This window comes from Pinus tabuliformis, chromosome X (genome assembly GCF_031772625.1).
Source record: "Pinus tabuliformis cultivar Carrire ecotype Pingquan chromosome X, CPIR1, whole genome shotgun sequence".
In the NCBI taxonomy this organism is placed as follows: Eukaryota; Viridiplantae; Streptophyta; class Pinopsida; order Pinales; family Pinaceae; genus Pinus; species Pinus tabuliformis.
In genome coordinates this window covers 175,781,075-175,801,139 of record NC_142308.1, presented here as the reverse complement: position 1 = coordinate 175,801,139, position 20,065 = coordinate 175,781,075, and positions in this window count along the sequence as shown.

The following is a 20,065-nucleotide window of genomic DNA, read 5'->3' as shown; positions in this document are numbered from 1 at the left end:
CGGGTTGATAAAATTAAAGAAGGGAGTTCCAAGAGTTGTAGCAATATTGCTACAATACTGGAGCCCACCACTCTCCTGTCAGGTACCCCACCAAATAATCAGATCATGAATCCTCAGTTGCCTGTACAACCAAACCCTAACCCTAATAATAATAAAGCTATGCAAGTCATTGACATTCAGAACCTGCCTACATCTCCTGTGCAATGTAATGATATTCATTTACAATCTGGGAGAGTAGTCAAGCCAATTATAGATTATATTACCTCTTCCGACTCTAATAAAGAAGAGACAGAATAGAGTAAATCATCTAATAAGGATGTTGAAATAGTCAAGCCACCCTCTAATAAAACTGTTGAAACAGTCAAGCCATCCTCTAATGGAACTGCTGAAACAATAAAACCACCATTCCCTGAGTGCTTGGCCCTCACTAAGACGCCTGAGCCGCCTGCTTTTAACCTCTTAGGGGAATTGCAAAATCTGTATGTTAAAATTCCACTCTTACAAGCACTCAGAGATGTACCAATCTATGCTAGAACCTTTAGAGACATTTGCATCAAGAAACCCGGTAGGAAGGCTAAAGATCCCCTTACAATTCATGTGATGGGAGATCTAGCTGCTTTAATGTCAGGAAAAGTTCCTCCTGTAAAATATGGTGATCCTGGTCACCCTATGGTCATAGTGCAGGTCAGAAAAGCTATTGTTTCGTGAGTTCTGGTAGACCTAGGTGCTGCTATAAACATTATGACCCTTGAAACTGCATAGCTGTTACAATTGAAAAATGTAATTAGAGAGACACCAACTATCTTGGAATTAGCTGATCATTCCACAATCAAACCAGAGGGGGTTATTGAAGACCTGATCATTTTAGTTGAATCCTGGAATTACCCAGCCAACTTTGTTGTGTTACAGACTAAAGCAAAGTTGGAGGGGCATCCTCTGATTTTTGGGAGACCCTGGTTGGCTACAGCAGATGCTTTTATCAGTTGTAGATCAGGTTCAATGACAATTTCTAATGGATGTGAAACTAAGCAGCTTACGTTGTACCCTCATGCCACACCTATGATTAACGATGATGATTCTGTATGGTTAGACTATGAGGATAATGATACTCAACCCATTTTGACCATTGGACAAGCCTTAACTCTTAAAGATACCACAAAAGATGAAGTAATTAGTAATTTTATTTCTGAACCTTCCTCAGTTACTTTTGAAGCACATAATCAGTTAACTACAATTCTGGATCCTAAAACACAGCAAAAGCTTAAATCTGAAAATTTACCTCAAACATCAACTGCTATCTCCTCTAAAAGCATAACAGTAGAAATTGAACCCGACAAAACATTGAACATAAACCCCAATTTATCAGATGATGAAACACAACAACTAATGAAGTTGCTCTGTGAGAACAAGGAAGCATTCACATGGGACTACACAGACATGAAGGGGATCTCTCCTGAATTATGTACTCATCTTATCTATATTAAGGAGGGAGCCTGACCAGTCTGTCAACCGCAGCAGCGAATGAATCCCAATTTGAGGGAAATTGTTAAGGAAGAACTTCAAATTTTGCTTGATGCAGGGTTTATATACCCCATATCTGACAGTGAATGGGTTTCTCCATTGGTGATAGTACCTAAGAAAAATGGGAAATGGAGAGTGTGTGTAGATTATAGAGCTTTATGCAAAGCCACCCAGAAAGACCATTTCCCCTTGCCATTCATTGATCAGGTGTTGGACATTTTGTCAAGAAAAAGATTCTTTTCCTTTTTAGATGGTTTTAGTGGATATAACCAAATCATAATTGCACCTCAAGATCAAGACAAGACCACTTTTACTAGTCCTTGGGGGACTTTTGCTTATAGAGTTCTCCCATTTGGACTATGTAATTCTCCAGCAACGTTTCAAAGAGCAGTAATAGGAATCTTTTCTAATATTCTTAATGATTCTTTGGAGATATTTATGGATGATTTTACTCCCTATGGTGTGACTTTTGAAGTTGCGCTACAAAAACTTGAGAAAGTACTTAAACGATGCATACAAGCTAATCTTTCCTTGAGTACCAAAAAATTTCATATGACGATGAACGAAGGAATTGTTCTAGGATACTTCATTTCATTCCTTGGGATTCAAGTGGATCCATCCAAAGTACAGGTTATTCAGACCCTTCCTATTCCTAAAACACAAACTGATGTAAGAAGTTTTTTAGGACATGCTGGAGATTACAGGAGATTTATCAAAATTTTTTCTAAAATAGCTTCTCCTTTGTTTGTGTTACTTATGAAAAATGCTATATTTAAGTGGACTGATGCCTGTCAGAAAGCATTTAATGAACTTAAGCATCAGTTGTCTACATCTCCTACTCTGAGGGGACCTGATTGGGCACTTCCATTTCATATATCCTCTGATGCTTCAGATAGTGCAATTGGAGTTGTCTTGGGTCAAGAAGAAAACTATCTACCTTATGCTATCTACTTCATTAGTAAGAATATGACCCCTGCTGAGCTTAATTACACAGTTACCGAGAAAGAATTTTCAGCAGTTATTTATGCTATTAATAAATTTTGACATTATATTACCGGTTATCCTACTTTTGTTCATACTGACCACTCGGCTATCAAGTATTTAATGAATAAATCTGTTACAAATGTGTGAGTTACGAGGTGGTTATTGTTACTACAAGAATTTGATATTACAATTGTGGATCGACCAGGTAAAGAAAATGTAGTTGCTGATTTCCTTTCTCGGATAAAAACTGATGATAATACTCCAATAGATGATTCCTTTCTTGAAGAATATTTGTTTGCAGTATCTGCTCACTCACCATGGTATGCAGACATTTCCAATTATCTGGTTGCAGGGAAGCTACCATCACACCTATCACATAGGGAGAAAAGAAGGATCATTCAACAAAGTGCTAGGTATAGCTAGATAAGTGGGTGTCTTTTTCATACAGGACTTGATCAGGAGATCCGAAGATGCATTAGAGAAGATGAGGTTTATGATATATTGAAGGCTTGTCATGATGGCCCTTGTGGTGGGCATTTTGCTGATAAGAGAACAACACATAAAATTCTCAGGATGGGTTATTATTGGCCCTCACTTTTCAAGGATGCAAAGAAATATGTCAGGGCCTGCGACAGTTGTCAGAGAATGGGCCAACCCAATCATAGAGATGAAATGCCACTGAACCCTCAGGTAATACTTGAACCCTTTGAAATATGGGCTCTAGATTTCGTAGGCCCCATCAATCCTCCATCCAACCAAAGAGTTTATATATTGGTTTGTACAGATTATATGACTAAATGGGTGGAAGCTAAGGCACTTATTCAAGCTAATGAGGAATCTATTTTAACTTTTTTATTTGAAGAGATCTTCGTTAGATTTGGGGTGCCTAGAGAATTAGTCACAGATGGAGGACTGCTTTCAATTCACATGATTTCAAAGATATGCTTCAAAAATATCATATCAATCATAAATTGACTACACCTTACCACCCCCAAGCTAATGGTGAGGTGGAAAGTACAAATAAAGTCATAGAAGCCATTTTAACAAAAACTGTGAAGGAGAATAGAAAAGATTGGTCTCAAAGACTGCTTGAGGCATTATGGGCTTATAGAACTACTTGGAGAAACACTACAAGTTTTTCACCCTATGAATTGGTTTATGGTAAAAGTGTTATTTTTCCTGTGGAATTTGAAATTAAAACCTTAAGAACTGCTTTAGCTGTTAACCTTGATTTTGTTGATGCACAGACAGCTAGGTTGCAGTAGCTGTAGGAATTGGATGAAAAAAAGGTTGGATTCCATCCATCAAACAACTATGTGTTATGAACCCAGCTCAAGAAAAGATAGAAAAGAGAGATCAACGCCTTAGAATTTAGCCTCTTCGAGGGGACAACCTCCTAACAATGAACAATTCTTGGATGATTCAAATGACAAAACCTCCTTTCTATATAGAGGAGTCTAAGGAGTCACAATATAACCCAGCCGACCTAACAATAATAATATAAAGCCACAAAAATAACAATAGAGGGATTCTATGGGGCACAATAATAACAATATGGGGATAATAGGGGCACAAGAATATTAATAAGGGATGCAACTACAATAGTAATGGGGTAATTACTAGTATTATAGGGACCCACCATGCCCCTCTCCTTCAAAAAAAGTGTTGTCCTCAACACTTGAGTAGTTCTAGATGTTTCTGTATAAAATTCTCATCCTCCCATGTGGAATCTTCAGCGGATAAGTTATTCCACTTGATAAGATACTCTGAAATTGATCGATTTTGTAGCTATCAAGTTCTTGTTTCTGTGACTGCTTCCGGTTCCAATATAATTTTTCCTTCCTCATCAAGTTCTGGCAATATTGTTTGAACTGGGAGCTTGTCCCCTATAACCTTCTTTAAACATGAAACATGGAAAACTGGGTGCAATCGAGAAGCTGCAGGAAACTCCAATTTCTATGCCATAGTACCAATCTTTTGCAACACCTTGTATGGACCATAATACTTTGGTGATAATTTATTATCCTTCTTAGCTTGCTTGAGGGACATTTTCTTATATGGTTGTAGCCGTAGGAATACCCAATCACCTACATCAAAACTTCTTTTGTTGCGATGTTGATCTGCCTATTGTTTCATTCTATTCTGTGCCTACACGAGGTTATCCTTTAAGGGTTGGAGGACTTGTTGTCGATGTTCGATGTGATGTTCCACTGCTTGAACCTTAGAATTTTCTCTTAAATATGATGTGATGGATGGTAGCTGATATCCATAAAGTGCCATAAATGGGGTCATTTTTGTTGCTCTATGGAAGGAAGTGTTATACCACCATTCAGCTAGAGGCAACCATTTGACCCATTGTGTCTATTTATCCGATACAAGGCAACGAAGATATCCTTCCAAACATTTGTTTACTATCTCAGTTTGCCCATCAGATTGAGGATGATAAGATGAGCTATGAGCTAACTGAGTACCAAGACAAGAAAATAATTCTGTCCAAAAATTTCCAGTGAAAATGGGATCTTTGTCACTTACAATAATCTTTGGGTTTCCATGTAGCTTTTGAATTGTTTCCATAAATGCAGTAGAAACCGTACTAGCTTTAAATGGATGTGATAATGCACAAAAGTGTGCATACTTGGTAAGTCTGTCAATTACCACCATGATGACACTCTTTCCCTCAGACTTGGGTAAACTTGTGATAAAATCCATTGAAACCTCCTCCCAAAGTTGGCTTGGAATGGATAAAGGTTGTAATAGACCCGGTGTCTTAATTGTTTCAACTTTATTTTGTTGGCAAACCAAACATTCCGCCACAAATTTTTGAATATCCGATTTAAGGCCATCCCAAAAAAATTCCTTCTTAACCCTGTGGTAAGTTTTTAAAAATCCTGAGTGCCCTCCTAAGGGAGAAGTGTGCAATTCCATAAGAATCTTTTGTTTTAGTTGGGAATTCTTACAGAGGTATAAGCGATCTTTGTACCATAAAGAATCATTTTTCCAGCTAAATGTATCAGACATACTGGAATCTTGTTGTAACTTTCGAATAAGTGCCCATACTTCTTCGTCATTCTTCCATTCCTCCCTTGCTTTGTTTATCCAATCTAGCTGGATAATAGAAATGGCGCACAACAATGCTTCCACATCCTCATCCTTTCTTGAGAGTGCATCTGCCACCACATTTTGCTTCCCTTTTTTGTAGATGATTTCAAAGTCATAACCCAACATCTTTGTGACCCACTTTTGTTGCTCTTCAGAGGATAATCTTTGTTCTAAAAAGTATTTAAGGCTATCATGATCCGTTTTTACCTTGAAGTGTCTTCCATTAGGTAGGGTCCCCATTTCTTAAGTGCATGGAGTATTGCCAACATTTCCTTCTCATAAATAGCTTTGTGTAAAAACTTTCCCTTGATTGGACGACTTTCAAAAGCAATGGGTCTTTCATCTTGCATTAAAAGAGCACCAATTCCATTTCTTGAAGCATCACATTCCACAATAAAGGTTTTTGTGAAGTCCGGTGTAGCTAAGACCGGTGCTTGGCACATTGCCTCTTTAAGATGTTCGAAGGCCTTTGTTGCTTCTGGAGTCCATGAATATGCATCTTTCTTCAATAATGTTGTTAGAGGTGCTGCTATTCACCCATAATCCTTAACAAACTTGCGATAATACCCTGTCAACTTGAGAAATCCTCGCAGATGCTTTATGGATGTGTGGATTTTCCATTCCTTAATGGCTTTAACTTTGCTAGGGTCTACCTTAACTCCTTCATGAGATACGATATGACCCAAATATTCCACCTCTTATACTCCAAAGAAACATTTGGATCTTTTTGCATATAATTGTTTCTCCTTTAATAGTTGTAGCACCCTGTCAACATGTTCAACATGATCTTTCCAAGACTTGCTGTAGATTAGTATATCATCAAAAAATACTAACACAAATTTTATAAGGAATGGTTTGAGAATGGAATTCATCAAACCTTGAAATGTTGAAGGTGCATTGGTAAGGCCAAAAGGCATGACCAAAAATTCATAATGACCCTCATGAGTTCTAAATGTTGTTTTCGGAATGTCTTCAGTCTTCATTCTGATTTGATGATATCCTGAACGAAGATCCAACTTGGTGAAGTAAATTGATCCATGCCATTCATCCAGTAATTCATCAATGACAGGAATGGGAAACTTATCTTTAATAGTGAGCTTGTTGAGCTCCCTATAATCCGGACACATGTGCCATGATCTATCCTTCTTGTGCACTAATACTACTGGAGCAGAGAAAGAACTTTGACTCGGTTGACTTATACCAGCCTCTAGCATTTCTACAGCCATACGTTCAATTTCACTCTTTTGGGCATAGGGATATCTGTACAGCCTGATGTTTGGAGGAACACTTCCTGGAATCAAATGAATAGCATGATCATGATCACGAATATGTGGGAGACCTTTGGGAGTCTCAAATACCTTGGAATGATTGTCCAAGACTTTTTGGAGATCTAGATAAATAGATGATTGCAATGTGGAAACATCTAGCGAACATAATTGTGCAATTACACCCCTTTGTTCCTTTTTTAGAAGCTTTGTCATACCATTAGAGCTAATTATCTTTCCCATTTCCCTGTAATACCCCTTAATTCAACTTCCTTTCCTTCCATGGAAAATTTCATGAAAAGTTCTTGAAAATTGAAAGCTATTGTACCCAAGGATTGTAGCCATTGTACTCCTAGTACAACATCAGCACCTCCCATTGGAATGGAAAGCATTGAGCTAGTCAATACATATTCTCCCATCGATAGCTTGATATTATGGAACTTTCCAGAGCAATTTATTGTTCCTCCATTTGCAACCATCACTTGACACTCTGGTGCTGGGTATAAGAAGCAATTCAATTCTTTTGCTACCTTACAATGAAGAAAATTGTGGGTACTCCCTGAATCAATCAACACTAGTACCTTTTCCTTCTTGATTTGTCCTTCTATCTTGATGGTTTGAGGAGTGGTAATTCCCGCCAATGCATTACAAGATATGGTCGGATTCATTTCTTCTTTATCTAGGCTTTTTTCCTGAAGTATATCCTCTTCTTTTGACCTTTCTTGCTCCTTTTCTTCTTCCTCTTCAAAATCTATGTGGAATAATTTCTTCTTAGCACACTTATGACCTTTAGTGTATTTGCTATCACATCTGTAACAAAACCCTTTTGCTCTTTTTTCTTCCAATTATTGTGGTGTCAACCTTATAGGTTGTGGAAGACTAGGAGCAACCACACTTCCATCTTTATAGTTGTGAGTGGTATGCTTCCTGGTTGCCATAGTTTTGCTTTCCATTTTTCTTGCTATCCTGAATGCCTTCTCTAATGAATCAGGTTGCCAAAGGTGAACATCATGTTGGATATTATCCTTTAAGGTCCCTATGAACACATCAATCCTATACTCCTCTAGAATATCTTTTACCCTTATGTTCAATTTTTGGAACTCCTCAATGTGCTCCATTATTGAACCCTTTTGTTTGAGACTTATCAATTGGCTAAAAAAAGTGTTGCTTTTTGATCCTCATAATGTGCTATCAATTCTTCTGTAAAAATTGCCCAAGTGATAAATTGTTTACGAGAGCAAAGCCATTGATACCATACAAACTGATTTGGTTCCAAATATAAAGTTACAATACGTACCTTTTGTGTGTTTTTCACATTATTGAGATCGAAAAATTGCTCCATTTGTAATATCCATGTTGTGGGATCCTTGCCATCAAACTTCCTCATATCGATTTTTGGAATATGGTGGGTTTTCGATCCCACATTAGAGTCTAAGAAATCATGATTAACATTTATTTTGTTCGCATCATGAGTTTCCTTTACTACCTTTTCACCATTGGTAAGTATTTCTTGCAGAAAATTTGTCAAATCTGTCTTCAAATCTGCCATGCCTGTCTTCAAATTTGTGTTCAAATCTATCTTCAAGTTGTCCATATTAGCTTCCATGCCATTCATCTTAGCTTCCATGCCATTTATCTTAGCTTTTGTTAGCTTTTGTGACAGTAACATTTGTTGCGCTTGTTCTTGTAATTTTGATATATCATGTAGCATTTCTTCCTCTTCTTCATGAGTCATGCTAGAGATTTCAGGTTCCTTACTAGGTGTTTACATTTTCTTTCCTTGGGGCATCAGTTATCAGTAACAATGCTCTAATATGCCCTTTGAATTCCTTCAAAATAAATTTTCAAACCAAGCTTAAGCAAAAAATTAAGAAAATCTACACACCTTTTTTCACTTTGTAGGAGCTCGATATTTCCTCTGATGTATCTCTGTACTTTCCAATCATCCAGTTCTGAATTTTTGACCTGCAGTAGCCCTCTATGTCCTCTTTCTAATGCCACAAGTCTGACCCAAATTGGATTCTCCAAGGAAGATTTATACGAAATCTCCCACAGTGACTTGATTATAGACTAGTTCAGTAGAGCGAACTTGTACGACGTGCCACGAGTCACTATTTCGACCTATGGATCTGAAAAATGCACACAAGAAACTAAAGTCCATCCTCTTTCTGTACCATCTTACAAAATTTCAATCTGATTCCCAGAGAGAAAGTTATGACTATTTTCCCCAGGTCACCTGTTTGGAATGTAATTCAGGAGTCTGCAAAAAGACCAACTTCTTCAGATCATATCTCCACAAATATAGCGCAAAAGACTCTGAAATTTGGACCCGAGGTTCAGCGCGATATCTTCTCAAATGGGTTTTGTTTTACAACTTCTGAAACATCACAAAAAAAAGTTATAGCGAAAATGCCACGATGACCTGTTTGGAGCAGCGAAACCCTAGAATGCAAAGCTCTGATACCAAATGTTATGAACCTAGCTCAAGAAAAGATAGAAAAGATAGATCAACGCCTTGAATTTAGCCTCTTCAAAGGGGCAACCTCCTTTACATTACATAAATGAACAATTCTTGGATGATTCAAATGACAAAACCTCCTTTCTATATATAGGAGTCTAAGGAGTCACAATATAACCTAGCCGACCTAACAATAATAATATAAAGCCACAAAAATAACAATAGAGGGATTCTATGGGGCACAGTAATAACAATATGGGGACAATAGGGGCACAACAATATTAATAAGGGGTATAACTACAATAGTAATGGGGTAATCACTAGTATTATAGGGACCCAACACTATGATTCAGCAGCAAAGAACCAGGTGGCATGACAAAACTATTAAGCATAAGCAGTTTCAAAAAGGTAATTGGGCTTTACTATATGATTCCAGGTTTGAAAATTTTCAAGGAAAGCTACAGACAAGGTGGTTGGGACCTTACGAGATAGATACTATTTTTCCCAATGGAACAGTAAGGCTCTTAACAATTGATGGTTCTAGAACTCCATTGTTAGTAAATGGGTATCGGCTTTGTCTGTACCAACAACCAATTTCTAAGGAGAATTTTAAGGCTACTTGCATGGAAGATTCACATTACATCCTTTTGGGGGAGCCTCTTTCCCCTCATTACACTTAATCTCTGCATTATTTTTGTATTAGTATTAGATTAGATTACTTAACTAATAATCCCTGTCAAGGGCTACCATATTACAATTTATTTTGCAGGTCTTAGATTCGGAGACTGGTTGAAGGAATAATTGCATTACAAGCAGGATTAGGTTTCAGTTTAGGAAACATGGCCATTCCACTTCAATTCATGATCCATCCCCTCATACTACCCTTCAACAACATTTTCCTATTCTTCTTTAACAGCAACATCTCTTTTTCCCGTTGCTGAAACACCAATTTTTGCCCATTTTCCCTGTTGCTGAAACACCAACTTTTTCCCATTCTCTCCATTGCTTATACACTGATTTCTCCATTGCTGAAACACCGATTTTTCTATCTTTCCAGAAAAGCGTCAATTTTCCCATTTTTCTGTAATTGAGGCATCAACTTCTCTAAAAAACGATCAATACATAACACTTTCCATTTGAGAGAATCAACCATTCATCCTGATAATTGAGTTCCTTCACCATTACCTCTTGTGACTAGAGAAAGCCTTTTATATAAATACCCTCATATCTTACAACCCTTTCCCATAACCATTAGTGATCTACTAAATGATGAAAATATACTTTCAGCACAGCAATCGAAGGTAAAACGTGAGGTATGCGTGTTTATGTGTAAATATTAAACTATAGTTAATGAGAAGATTCTGATATGATTGCCGAAATCGTCGTACATTCATAACTTATCATTTTAGCCACAGTTGGGGGGGAATATCAAAGTTTTGCAATCATTACCCGATATGCCAATAACCGTCGTTTTTTATCACGATTGAGTCTCGTCATCCCGTCTCTGCCTTATTATGTCATAACCCCATTTGCAATATCTTACTCTGTCTCGACTGTGGTAACTCAGCTCTGCATTGTGCATTTTACCGAACCAGTAACTATGGGAGGTAATGCTATTCGAGATGAACCTGTTTCAATGGCTCTATTGGAACTATACCCAGAAGCATATCAAATTTTTTTGCAAGCAGGCTGGGTGGATTACTTCCGGAGACTCCAGGAATTTGATTCTCAGCAAGTCCTGGAATTCGCACGTAATTTAAAGGAAGGTTATTCTATTGTTCAGGGAGTGCGAATTCTAGTAACAGAGGAGGATATAGCATAGGTTTCAGGATTACCAGCCAATGGCATCCGTTGGTTCAGCCGTAAACACATATTTCTGAACGCACAACAAGATTTTCTTCTACCTGGGGAGTGGGTCGAACCTAAAGGCAAAGGTGTTGCACTGCATTCATTACCACCTCCATGGCCAAAGGTTGCAGAGTTTGTCAACACTATCTCACCTGCGAAGGACGTTACCAAGTAGTGTACCAGCATGACTTTGTGTTGTTGAATCATTTAAGACATGGTCGTTTATTAAATATGCCATACTATCTGCTTGGGTGTCTAAAGAATATGTCACATTATTCCAAGGACACAAAGTAGCCACTCCTCTCCCTTACTCACCATCGCCTGGTTTAGCTTTTAACCCTGAAGGGCTTTTCCCTACAGAACCCTCCTCCCCTTAATAACCCACCCCAGGAAGTAGCTGAAATCCCTCAACCAGCAGCTGAAAACCCCCAGGAAGTTGCTGAGGTTACTCAACCAGCAGCCGAAAACCCTCAAGAAACTGCTGAAATTTCTCAAGCAGCAACCGAGATTCCCCAAGTGAATGCTGAAAATCCCTAGCCATCCGTGACAGTTAGTCCAATTGACCCCGCTATTGCATCAACCCCGTCCCATAATTTACCTAAATCATCCATTCCCACTGTCCATATCCCCAGTGGTGATTCAGACGACGACATTCCCCTGGCTAAGCTGAGAAGGAAAAGGAAAAGGCAAGAAACGGTTGTTCCTTCATCAAAAAGACGAACAAGGGCCTCAATTAAACAAGCTATTACCTCTGATGTTCCTCCTACCCCAGAGAAGGCCATCCATAAAAGAAAAACCATTGTTTTTCCTACCTCCTTACCTTGAAGATGAAGGAGGACGTCTTCTGCAGCAGCAACAGAGACCCCCACCCCAAATTCCCCACCCATTATCCTAAAACCCCATACCCCACCAAACCCTGAATCCTTACCTTCCTCACCCTCAGGTACCGAAATGAAAAATGTCTAGGATTTTGTGACATCATTCCTTTTAGAAGATACAGCTGCTCCACAAGAACCAACTGCTAACTTATCAAAAGTAGACACCCAAGATGATGTACAGCATGTAGCTGTTACACAAGAACCAGCTACTGACTCAACAGGTGTTACACAAGAACCACCTGCTGAGGAGCTAAAGATAGATGACCTAGAAGTAGCTGCCCCACAAGAACCAACTACTGACTCAACACCTGCCAAGGAACAAAAGATAGATGACCTAGAGGTAGCTTCCCCACAAGAACCAGCTACTAATTCAATAGGTGCTGAGGAGAAAAAATAGGTAGCTGTCCCACAAGAACCAACTACTAGTCCAGCAGGTGCTACACAAGAACCACCTGTTGATGATCATGATCTGGAAACACATCAGGACATAGCAGCTACTGATTCAGCAGGTGTTACACAAGAACCACCTGCTGATAAATAGGAAATGGATAATCAACATACAGCGGAATCAGCTACTGTCTCAGCAAGTGTCACACAAGAACCACCTGTTGATGACCATGATCAGGAAACATAGCAAGACTTGGCTGCTACTGACCCAGCAGTTGTCACACAAGAACCACCTGCTGGAGATATAAATGATGAAGTTGCCACCAAACAACCATCCTCCCATCCACTTGAACCAGCTACAGAAGGCCCTGTTATGTTAGCTTCCCTTCAACAAGAGAATGAGTTTCTGAAAGCCAAGATTCAGGCTTATAAGAAGGAGTTAATAATAGCAAGGGAAGCTTATGAAAAAGAACTTAATCTATATACTTTAGCTCAGGTGGCATCTGCAACTGAGAGAAGTGCAGATAAGGATCGGTATGATGAATACATGTGCAACCAATGTGGTGACCTCTATTCTCGAGCTGGTTATAAGGTAATAGAAGTCCCATTGTCTAGACCCACTCCTGCATTTACTCCTATTGTAGTTAAAAAGGAACACCTTGCTGTTACACAAGAACCAGCAGGGCCTTCAAAGATTTCTGAAGAAGAGGAGAAACCACAAATACCTCGGCCTACCCTAGTTGTCAAAGCTGAAAATCCTACACCAAAGTCTGCAAAGACGGTATTTACTCAGACTGAACCTCTGTGTCCAGAGACTGTCTTTACTCAGACCCTAAGAATTCAAGAACTCAGTAATATATGGAAGAAAGAATATGCCATGTCGCAAGAAAAGGCATTGCAGTAACATAAATCATTATGGCAGAATCATGTATATAGAAATTGGGAAGTTCTAGAATAGTTCCATACACAGCAGAAGGAAAATAAAAAGTTAAAAACTAGACTGTCTCTTATCTTTGAGTTAGTCCAAATACTTCTGGCTACCAGGAAACCATCCTTTAATTATTCTGTGTTCCTAGCAGAATGCCTAGCATTCCTTCAGGTAAAAGTAGTCAGAGATGGATTACCTCATGAAGTGTCTACACCCCAGCAGTTTATTGAAACCTTTGCAGCAGCATCAGTCAATGAACAGAATCTCTTATGTGAACTCTATCTCCATAATGAGGCCATGCCGGAAGATAGAAAGCTTAATTTGATTCCTGTGGCTAGTGACATTCAGATTAGAGCCTTGGTCTCTTTTATGGCCAATCAGATCACGTGGCAAAACACTTTTCTTTCAGAAAAACATAACGAAGAAAATCGCCTTCTGTGGATCCGAGCTGAACCACAGAATGTTGTTGTTTTCATTGCTGAACATCATCAGGTTATAAGAGAACCAGGAATGACTGAGCATATCAGGGAATTACAGGCAGCAGTGTTAGAAGAATGTCAATAGTATATCAAAAAGAAAGGGCCTCTTACCATACAGGCAAACAATTTGTTCTGGGAACATTGCCCTAAGGAGAGAAGGGAATACCATCCTTTTAACCCTCTTAATCTTCATGCAGAAATTTCACAAGTGCCTAATTATGTTAAATGTGTTCAGCAGTGTGGTGAAAAATGGTTGGGTTATCATTTTCATTTCCAAATTCTCTGGTTGCCAGTACAACAATATAAGGCGTACTTCAAGGTATCCAAAAAGGAGGAGCTTGCAGCATGGTAGAGATTATAGAGTGTCCAGGGTTTCAGAGATTCGACTGATAGCACCTTCTATACTTACTGTATAAGTAATTTGCACTATACGTCCCAGTACTCTGATTTAAACTTAGAGTAGATGTTGCATGGGGACATGCAACTGCTTCAGTTGGGGGTGATGTTAGGACCTCATATTGTCCCTTTTTGACCATACATTTTGCTATAATATCATCCCTTTCAACTTACATTTAAAAGCCTTTGTTAGTGTTTTAACCTAATTATCTCAAAGGTATGTAATGATTCTTCTCATCACTATACGTTTAATTATTTAGCATATAATCATGACATATTCATAGTTAATTTTTGAATTATTAAGTGCTGAATAGTTAAAGAATGATGTGCAGTCCGCGTTGCTGAAATAGCTTGGAAGACTATTTTTGCAGTTGTCGGAACAGTAGAAACAGCACGCGAATCGTGATGCTAAAATAGTTGAGATTTGCATTCTAAATTTGACAGCAGCAAAGGAACCAGAACTGATCACTGAGGAAGCTGTTACACTAGATGTAACGCTTATAATCTAAAGACAACATTACTGTAACAACATTTTGTTGACAGGGAATTGATTTCCCTATTTTTGTATAATGGGTTAAAACAATGTAAATCTTTTGTAATAGATGTCTCCTCTTTATAAAGAGGAGACATCTACATTAGAAGGGATGAACAGACTGTGGAAAAAAGGCTTAGCTGAAGGAACAGGACTGGAATTCTTTTTGTAATATGACATATTGATGGATGAATAAAATTTTGTTCTGAACATCATTTTCTAGTTCTTGTTTCCTGGGGAATCTTGTGAGAAGGACATGGCCCACCTTCATCACAAGATTCACCCATTATATTTTTGCAGTGTGTCAAGTGTGTCTTTTATTCATGCCTTGTTAACAAGTATTGTTTGTTGAATATTGTTTATAATACCTTTGCTGAAACATTGTCTCTTTCCCAATTGATTGTTGTGTTATTCCGAGTTAATTCATGAGTGTTTCACCGATGATTAAGTTACAGAGTGAATTGGCGAGCTAGTTAATCAGAGGCAGGTGCAGGAGATTCCCGCTCTGGGGATAGGGTCCTAACTCTCTGTTACAGCACAACCATTGTTTTCCTTTGCAGATTGATTCTTTTCCATTATATGATTCTTTGAGTGGAATTAAGCATTCTTTGATAGCTATCTGCAATAGAGTGTAATTGTTGTAATGCAGAATGGAGCTTTAGTTTGTTAATTTAAGGCGTGATTTGTTTGTACTACAACTTTTGTTGATTTCAAAATTGAGTGCATATAGTATGCAATTGCCTTTGAAATACCAAGACTTCCCTGGGTTGACAATTAATGTCGCACTTTGTTGTTTAATTCAATAAGCAATTAAAGTGACCAACAGTGTCAACAACCTGCTCTATCTTACTATAAACTTGGTATAAAGTATCATTTTGTTGATGTTAAGTGTTTTCATTCTGCTAACTCGAAGAAGTACCATTTTTCACATGACTCTGATTTAGTTAATCATGATTAATATGTTGCATTTCATATTGAATACCATTTTCAAAAATTCCCTTGGCATTTTCGACTGCATTCTAGATCTCTGCTTCAATAGGTGAAACTTTGGGTTTCTGGGTCTTTCTCACTATTTTACCTTTTACCTTCATTTTTCGAATAGCTTCATCAAGTTGTTTCTTTTGTTTAGGATTCTGCAGATGGAATTATGAAAGTACTTATTCCCATTGGACTAATTTGGAATCGGTCGAGGTGGCATCGGGGATGTGTGACTCTTTATGACTAGAATTTTAAGAGTTTTATGGGACATGCACTGATAAATCAATTTTAAAGGGTTGTAGATATAATGTGGTTTGAACCTCTTCTTCTAATTCAGCAATAGATAAAGGCATAATAACATCTTTGGATCAGTAAAAAACTCTAGGGGGAATAACATAACTATTATTGATCATTAATGTAATTCATTGAACACTTCATCAAAAGTAAGATGGTAAGGGATTTATTAACGATTGACTTTTGTGGACTTATTATACTAGACTTTGGTGACATATAGACATAAATGGATATGGGAATAGGGAGGTAAAGCTCGACAAACATGCTAGGGAACTCTACATTTATTGCAAATTTTATTAATCTTCAGTAACTGATTCCTAAAAAGCTCATGGAGACCTAAGGATTGTGGTTTCCCCAACCAGCCATGTGAAAATATCCTAAAGTTATCCATAAGAGGCATGTTTCTTTTAGTACCTCCCCAACTAGAAGGATAGACATCATAGATAACAAAATTAAAAGAGTGGTGAAATGGATGGCTTTACCCAAATTGTTGGGATGGGGTCCCATGGGTTAGTTTGGGGTTAAGATAACCCACATTTTGGAACAATTTTGTAAACAATGTAAAGTCTCCGTGATTTGTGCATCTGGAGCACATAGATGAACAGGAGTCAAAGGGGCTTAGCCCCTTGTTTTATGTAAATTTTGAGTCATTTTGGAGATTCACACATGGTCCATGGACCATGGCATTATACGAAAATTTTATAAATAGGTGTGTCTTAGAAACCCTAGGGCAGTAGTAGTAGAAGTAGTAAAGAAAAGAAGATGAAAAAAGATAGAGAATTGGGTCTAGGACAAGAGCTAGGGAAGGAAGGCTCTACTTCCTGCACTTAGATAGTGAAAGAAAGGCTCCACAGCTGAGCGTGTGGAGGCCTAGCTAAAATCCGCAACTGAGTGCGTAGACCCCTGCAGATGTGTGCGCAGGGTAGTTTGAGTCTGTAACCTTGAATTGACGATCAATAAAGACAGTTTTCCAAAGAATTCTTGAGTATTTTGTTTATCTCTGTTAATGTTATATATTGCTGATGAATGATTTGTTTTATGAGATATTGATTGAATGTTACAAGATTCTCTTGAATAAGTCTTAATAATGTATGCAATGTATGTTTAACTACTTTTGTGAAGAATGTAGTAATCTCTATTATGTTTACTAATAACTTAAGTAAATCTGCGTGAACCTAATTCTGACTCACAACTTAAACATAATTTATTGTTTAGGTTTACAATCTTCATTTTGTGTAGTGATGTCTTTTGGAGTCATCACATTCATGCTTTTATTGTATCGACGTTTCGAACCAACCTCTGTGGTTCATCATCAGGATCATATGTGTGAAAAAGTTAGATAATAATGGGGTAATAAATAGAGGAGAGGGTTGGGATGATGATGAATGGAGCCGACAGGTTTGATGATGTTCAAAAATAAATTTGGTTTAATTAATTAAATATTATTATTAATTTTTTTATTTTTTTTTCTATCTGATCCTGATGATGAACCACAGAGGTTGGTTTGAAACATCAATACAATAAAATCATGAATGTGATGACTCCAGAAGACATCACTACATAATTTAGGATTGTTCTCTGATGCGCGTAAGTAGGAAAATTGACTGTTAGAGGTCCGCAAGGACTGATCGTAGACTTTCACAAAGGTCTGAAGGTTGTTTTAACAAAGTTGTAGCAACGTTCTCTAATATTTTATTGATATGTGCAGAGGCAGATCTAAGGCATTGAAAGGCATCAGACTAGTCTTTGGATGTAGAAACTTGGTTCTTGCATCCCCCTATACTAATTCGGGTGAGACTGCAGCCTGCACTACGCGGGTTCTTGCCGAAAGGGCCAGTAGTGTAGGGTTTTGTTGGTTGACACAACTAACTCTGAACCTAGGTCAGGACCCCCTAAGCCAACAAATGGTTCCTTCTTAAAAGAGATGTGGGATGTCACATCATCAGAATCTGACCAACAAAGAAATTGAAAAGTGGTTTGATTGGAAGATTCACGAGTTCTGGGCGCAAGAAAATAGGAATCTATGCTTATCAAAGGAAGAGTGGTTGAACAAATATCTATATGTGGAGATACACGAGATCTTATTTTGCACTTTCCCCATTGAATTGTATGAGTGGTTAGCTAAATTGAACAACAATATAGGATGGTGGAAGCTTAATAGTCGTATAGTGTGGACTCCAGAATTAGTGCAACGATTAGAAGCTTTTAAAAACAAGATCACGCGGGCTGTTTATCATTTGATCGATCAAATTCTGGGAGGATTTGTTACAAAATTTACAGTTGATACCTCAGTCAACTATAGCGAAGCAGAGTGGCGATTTTCGAAAGGACCGTGACGTAATTATTTAAGATCATTGAATACTTGGATTAAAATATTGTTATGTGAAAAAAGGGTGATGTCATTACCTTGATATTCGGATCAATGCGAAGGGGACGATTCTTTAGAAATCATGAAGGATCAGGACCAGAATGTAGTCCATTGATTCGACCTCCTTCAAGTGACGATGAAGGGGCGAAATAGATTATGCAGCGAAGTGATGTTCAACTAATAACTTAGGAGATTCCTTGAGCAAATCATCCTTCCACTACACCTCCACCCCCACCTCCACCGCATACACCTTCGCCCACACCTCCACCTCGACCACCACCATTCAACATGGCAAACGCAATGAAGATGCTGATTTTCAAAGGCATAGGGAGTGAAAATGCAGAGCTTTTTTGGTTTGTTACGAGAATTGTATGGACAACACAATAGATTACTAATGACAATATAAAAAAGGCACAGTTGGTTATCACTTTGTAGGATCACCCGCTAACCTGGTACATTAAGTATTGTTCTGATAATCCTCTTGCAACGCTAGCAGAGACTAAGGCAGATTTAAACAAAGAGTTTAGTAAACCTAAGTCTGACTCACAATTAGTAATTGGATTTAAAGAAATCATGATAAGGTTTGATGAGATGCCCTGGGAATTTTATCAGAGGTTGAAGTGTCAGATCAGAGTAGCTCACATGCAGATCACAGATAGCCAATGTCGTGAATGGTTTATAGCATCGCTCTTGCCCCACTTGAGAATTTCTCTGTCACGGTAGAAGATAGAAACATAGGCAGAAACCTTGGAAATCGTGATGAGGTTGCATGCATCACCTATTCAGGATACGAACCTGGGAGTACAGCAGATCCACTCACAATTAGCTAGCTTACACCTAGAATTACAAAGTTTGAAGAAAGACAAGAAGACTAAACCAGAAGTGCACGTAAGAGTCTGGTGCTTGAAGTACGTGGGCCAAGGGCACGATAAAGACCACTGCCTAGTGTACGGGAATTATATTATAGGAGGGGGGCCAATTCCCCTTAAGCCAGAATCCCCAGTAGAGTCCAGCGTGGGGGTGCATTATGGTATGTTATTTTTCAAGTTACTAGATAGCATGCGACAGATAATTTCCATTTACTTCAAAAGTTCATCCAAACACCCCAATAGTTGTTCTGTAACTTATGCAAATATGTGGGCGACGATGAGTGCCACTGTTGAAGCTATGAGCTGATGATGGAAAGGACACCTACATACTAGATGTAAGCAGAAACTCAGCCTCCAGTTCAGGGTGCTGGAGGAACCCACGGAGGTTATCAGCGTCAAGGACGAGGCCGAGGAGGAGGAGGACCTGGTAGAGGCAGTGATTAGATTATCTGCTACAACTGCAGACAACTAGGTGTTGGACCACTAATTTATCATTATTAATATCACTTTTTAACGTCTATTTCATCCATTTCTACCATTCTTTATCACGTCATTTATCATAATTTATCATATAATTCCATTTTATAATTATTTATGCTCTTATGGATAAATACTATTTTTCTCCTTTATTTTTAATAAATTGATGATTATTATGCATGATTTTACCAATGATAGTTTATTAATGAATTTGTTGTAACATCACTCACGATTTTAGCCTCCAAGATCTTTTCCAGATTGCAAATTTGATCTCCAGCTCATAATTAAATATTCCAACTCAGAA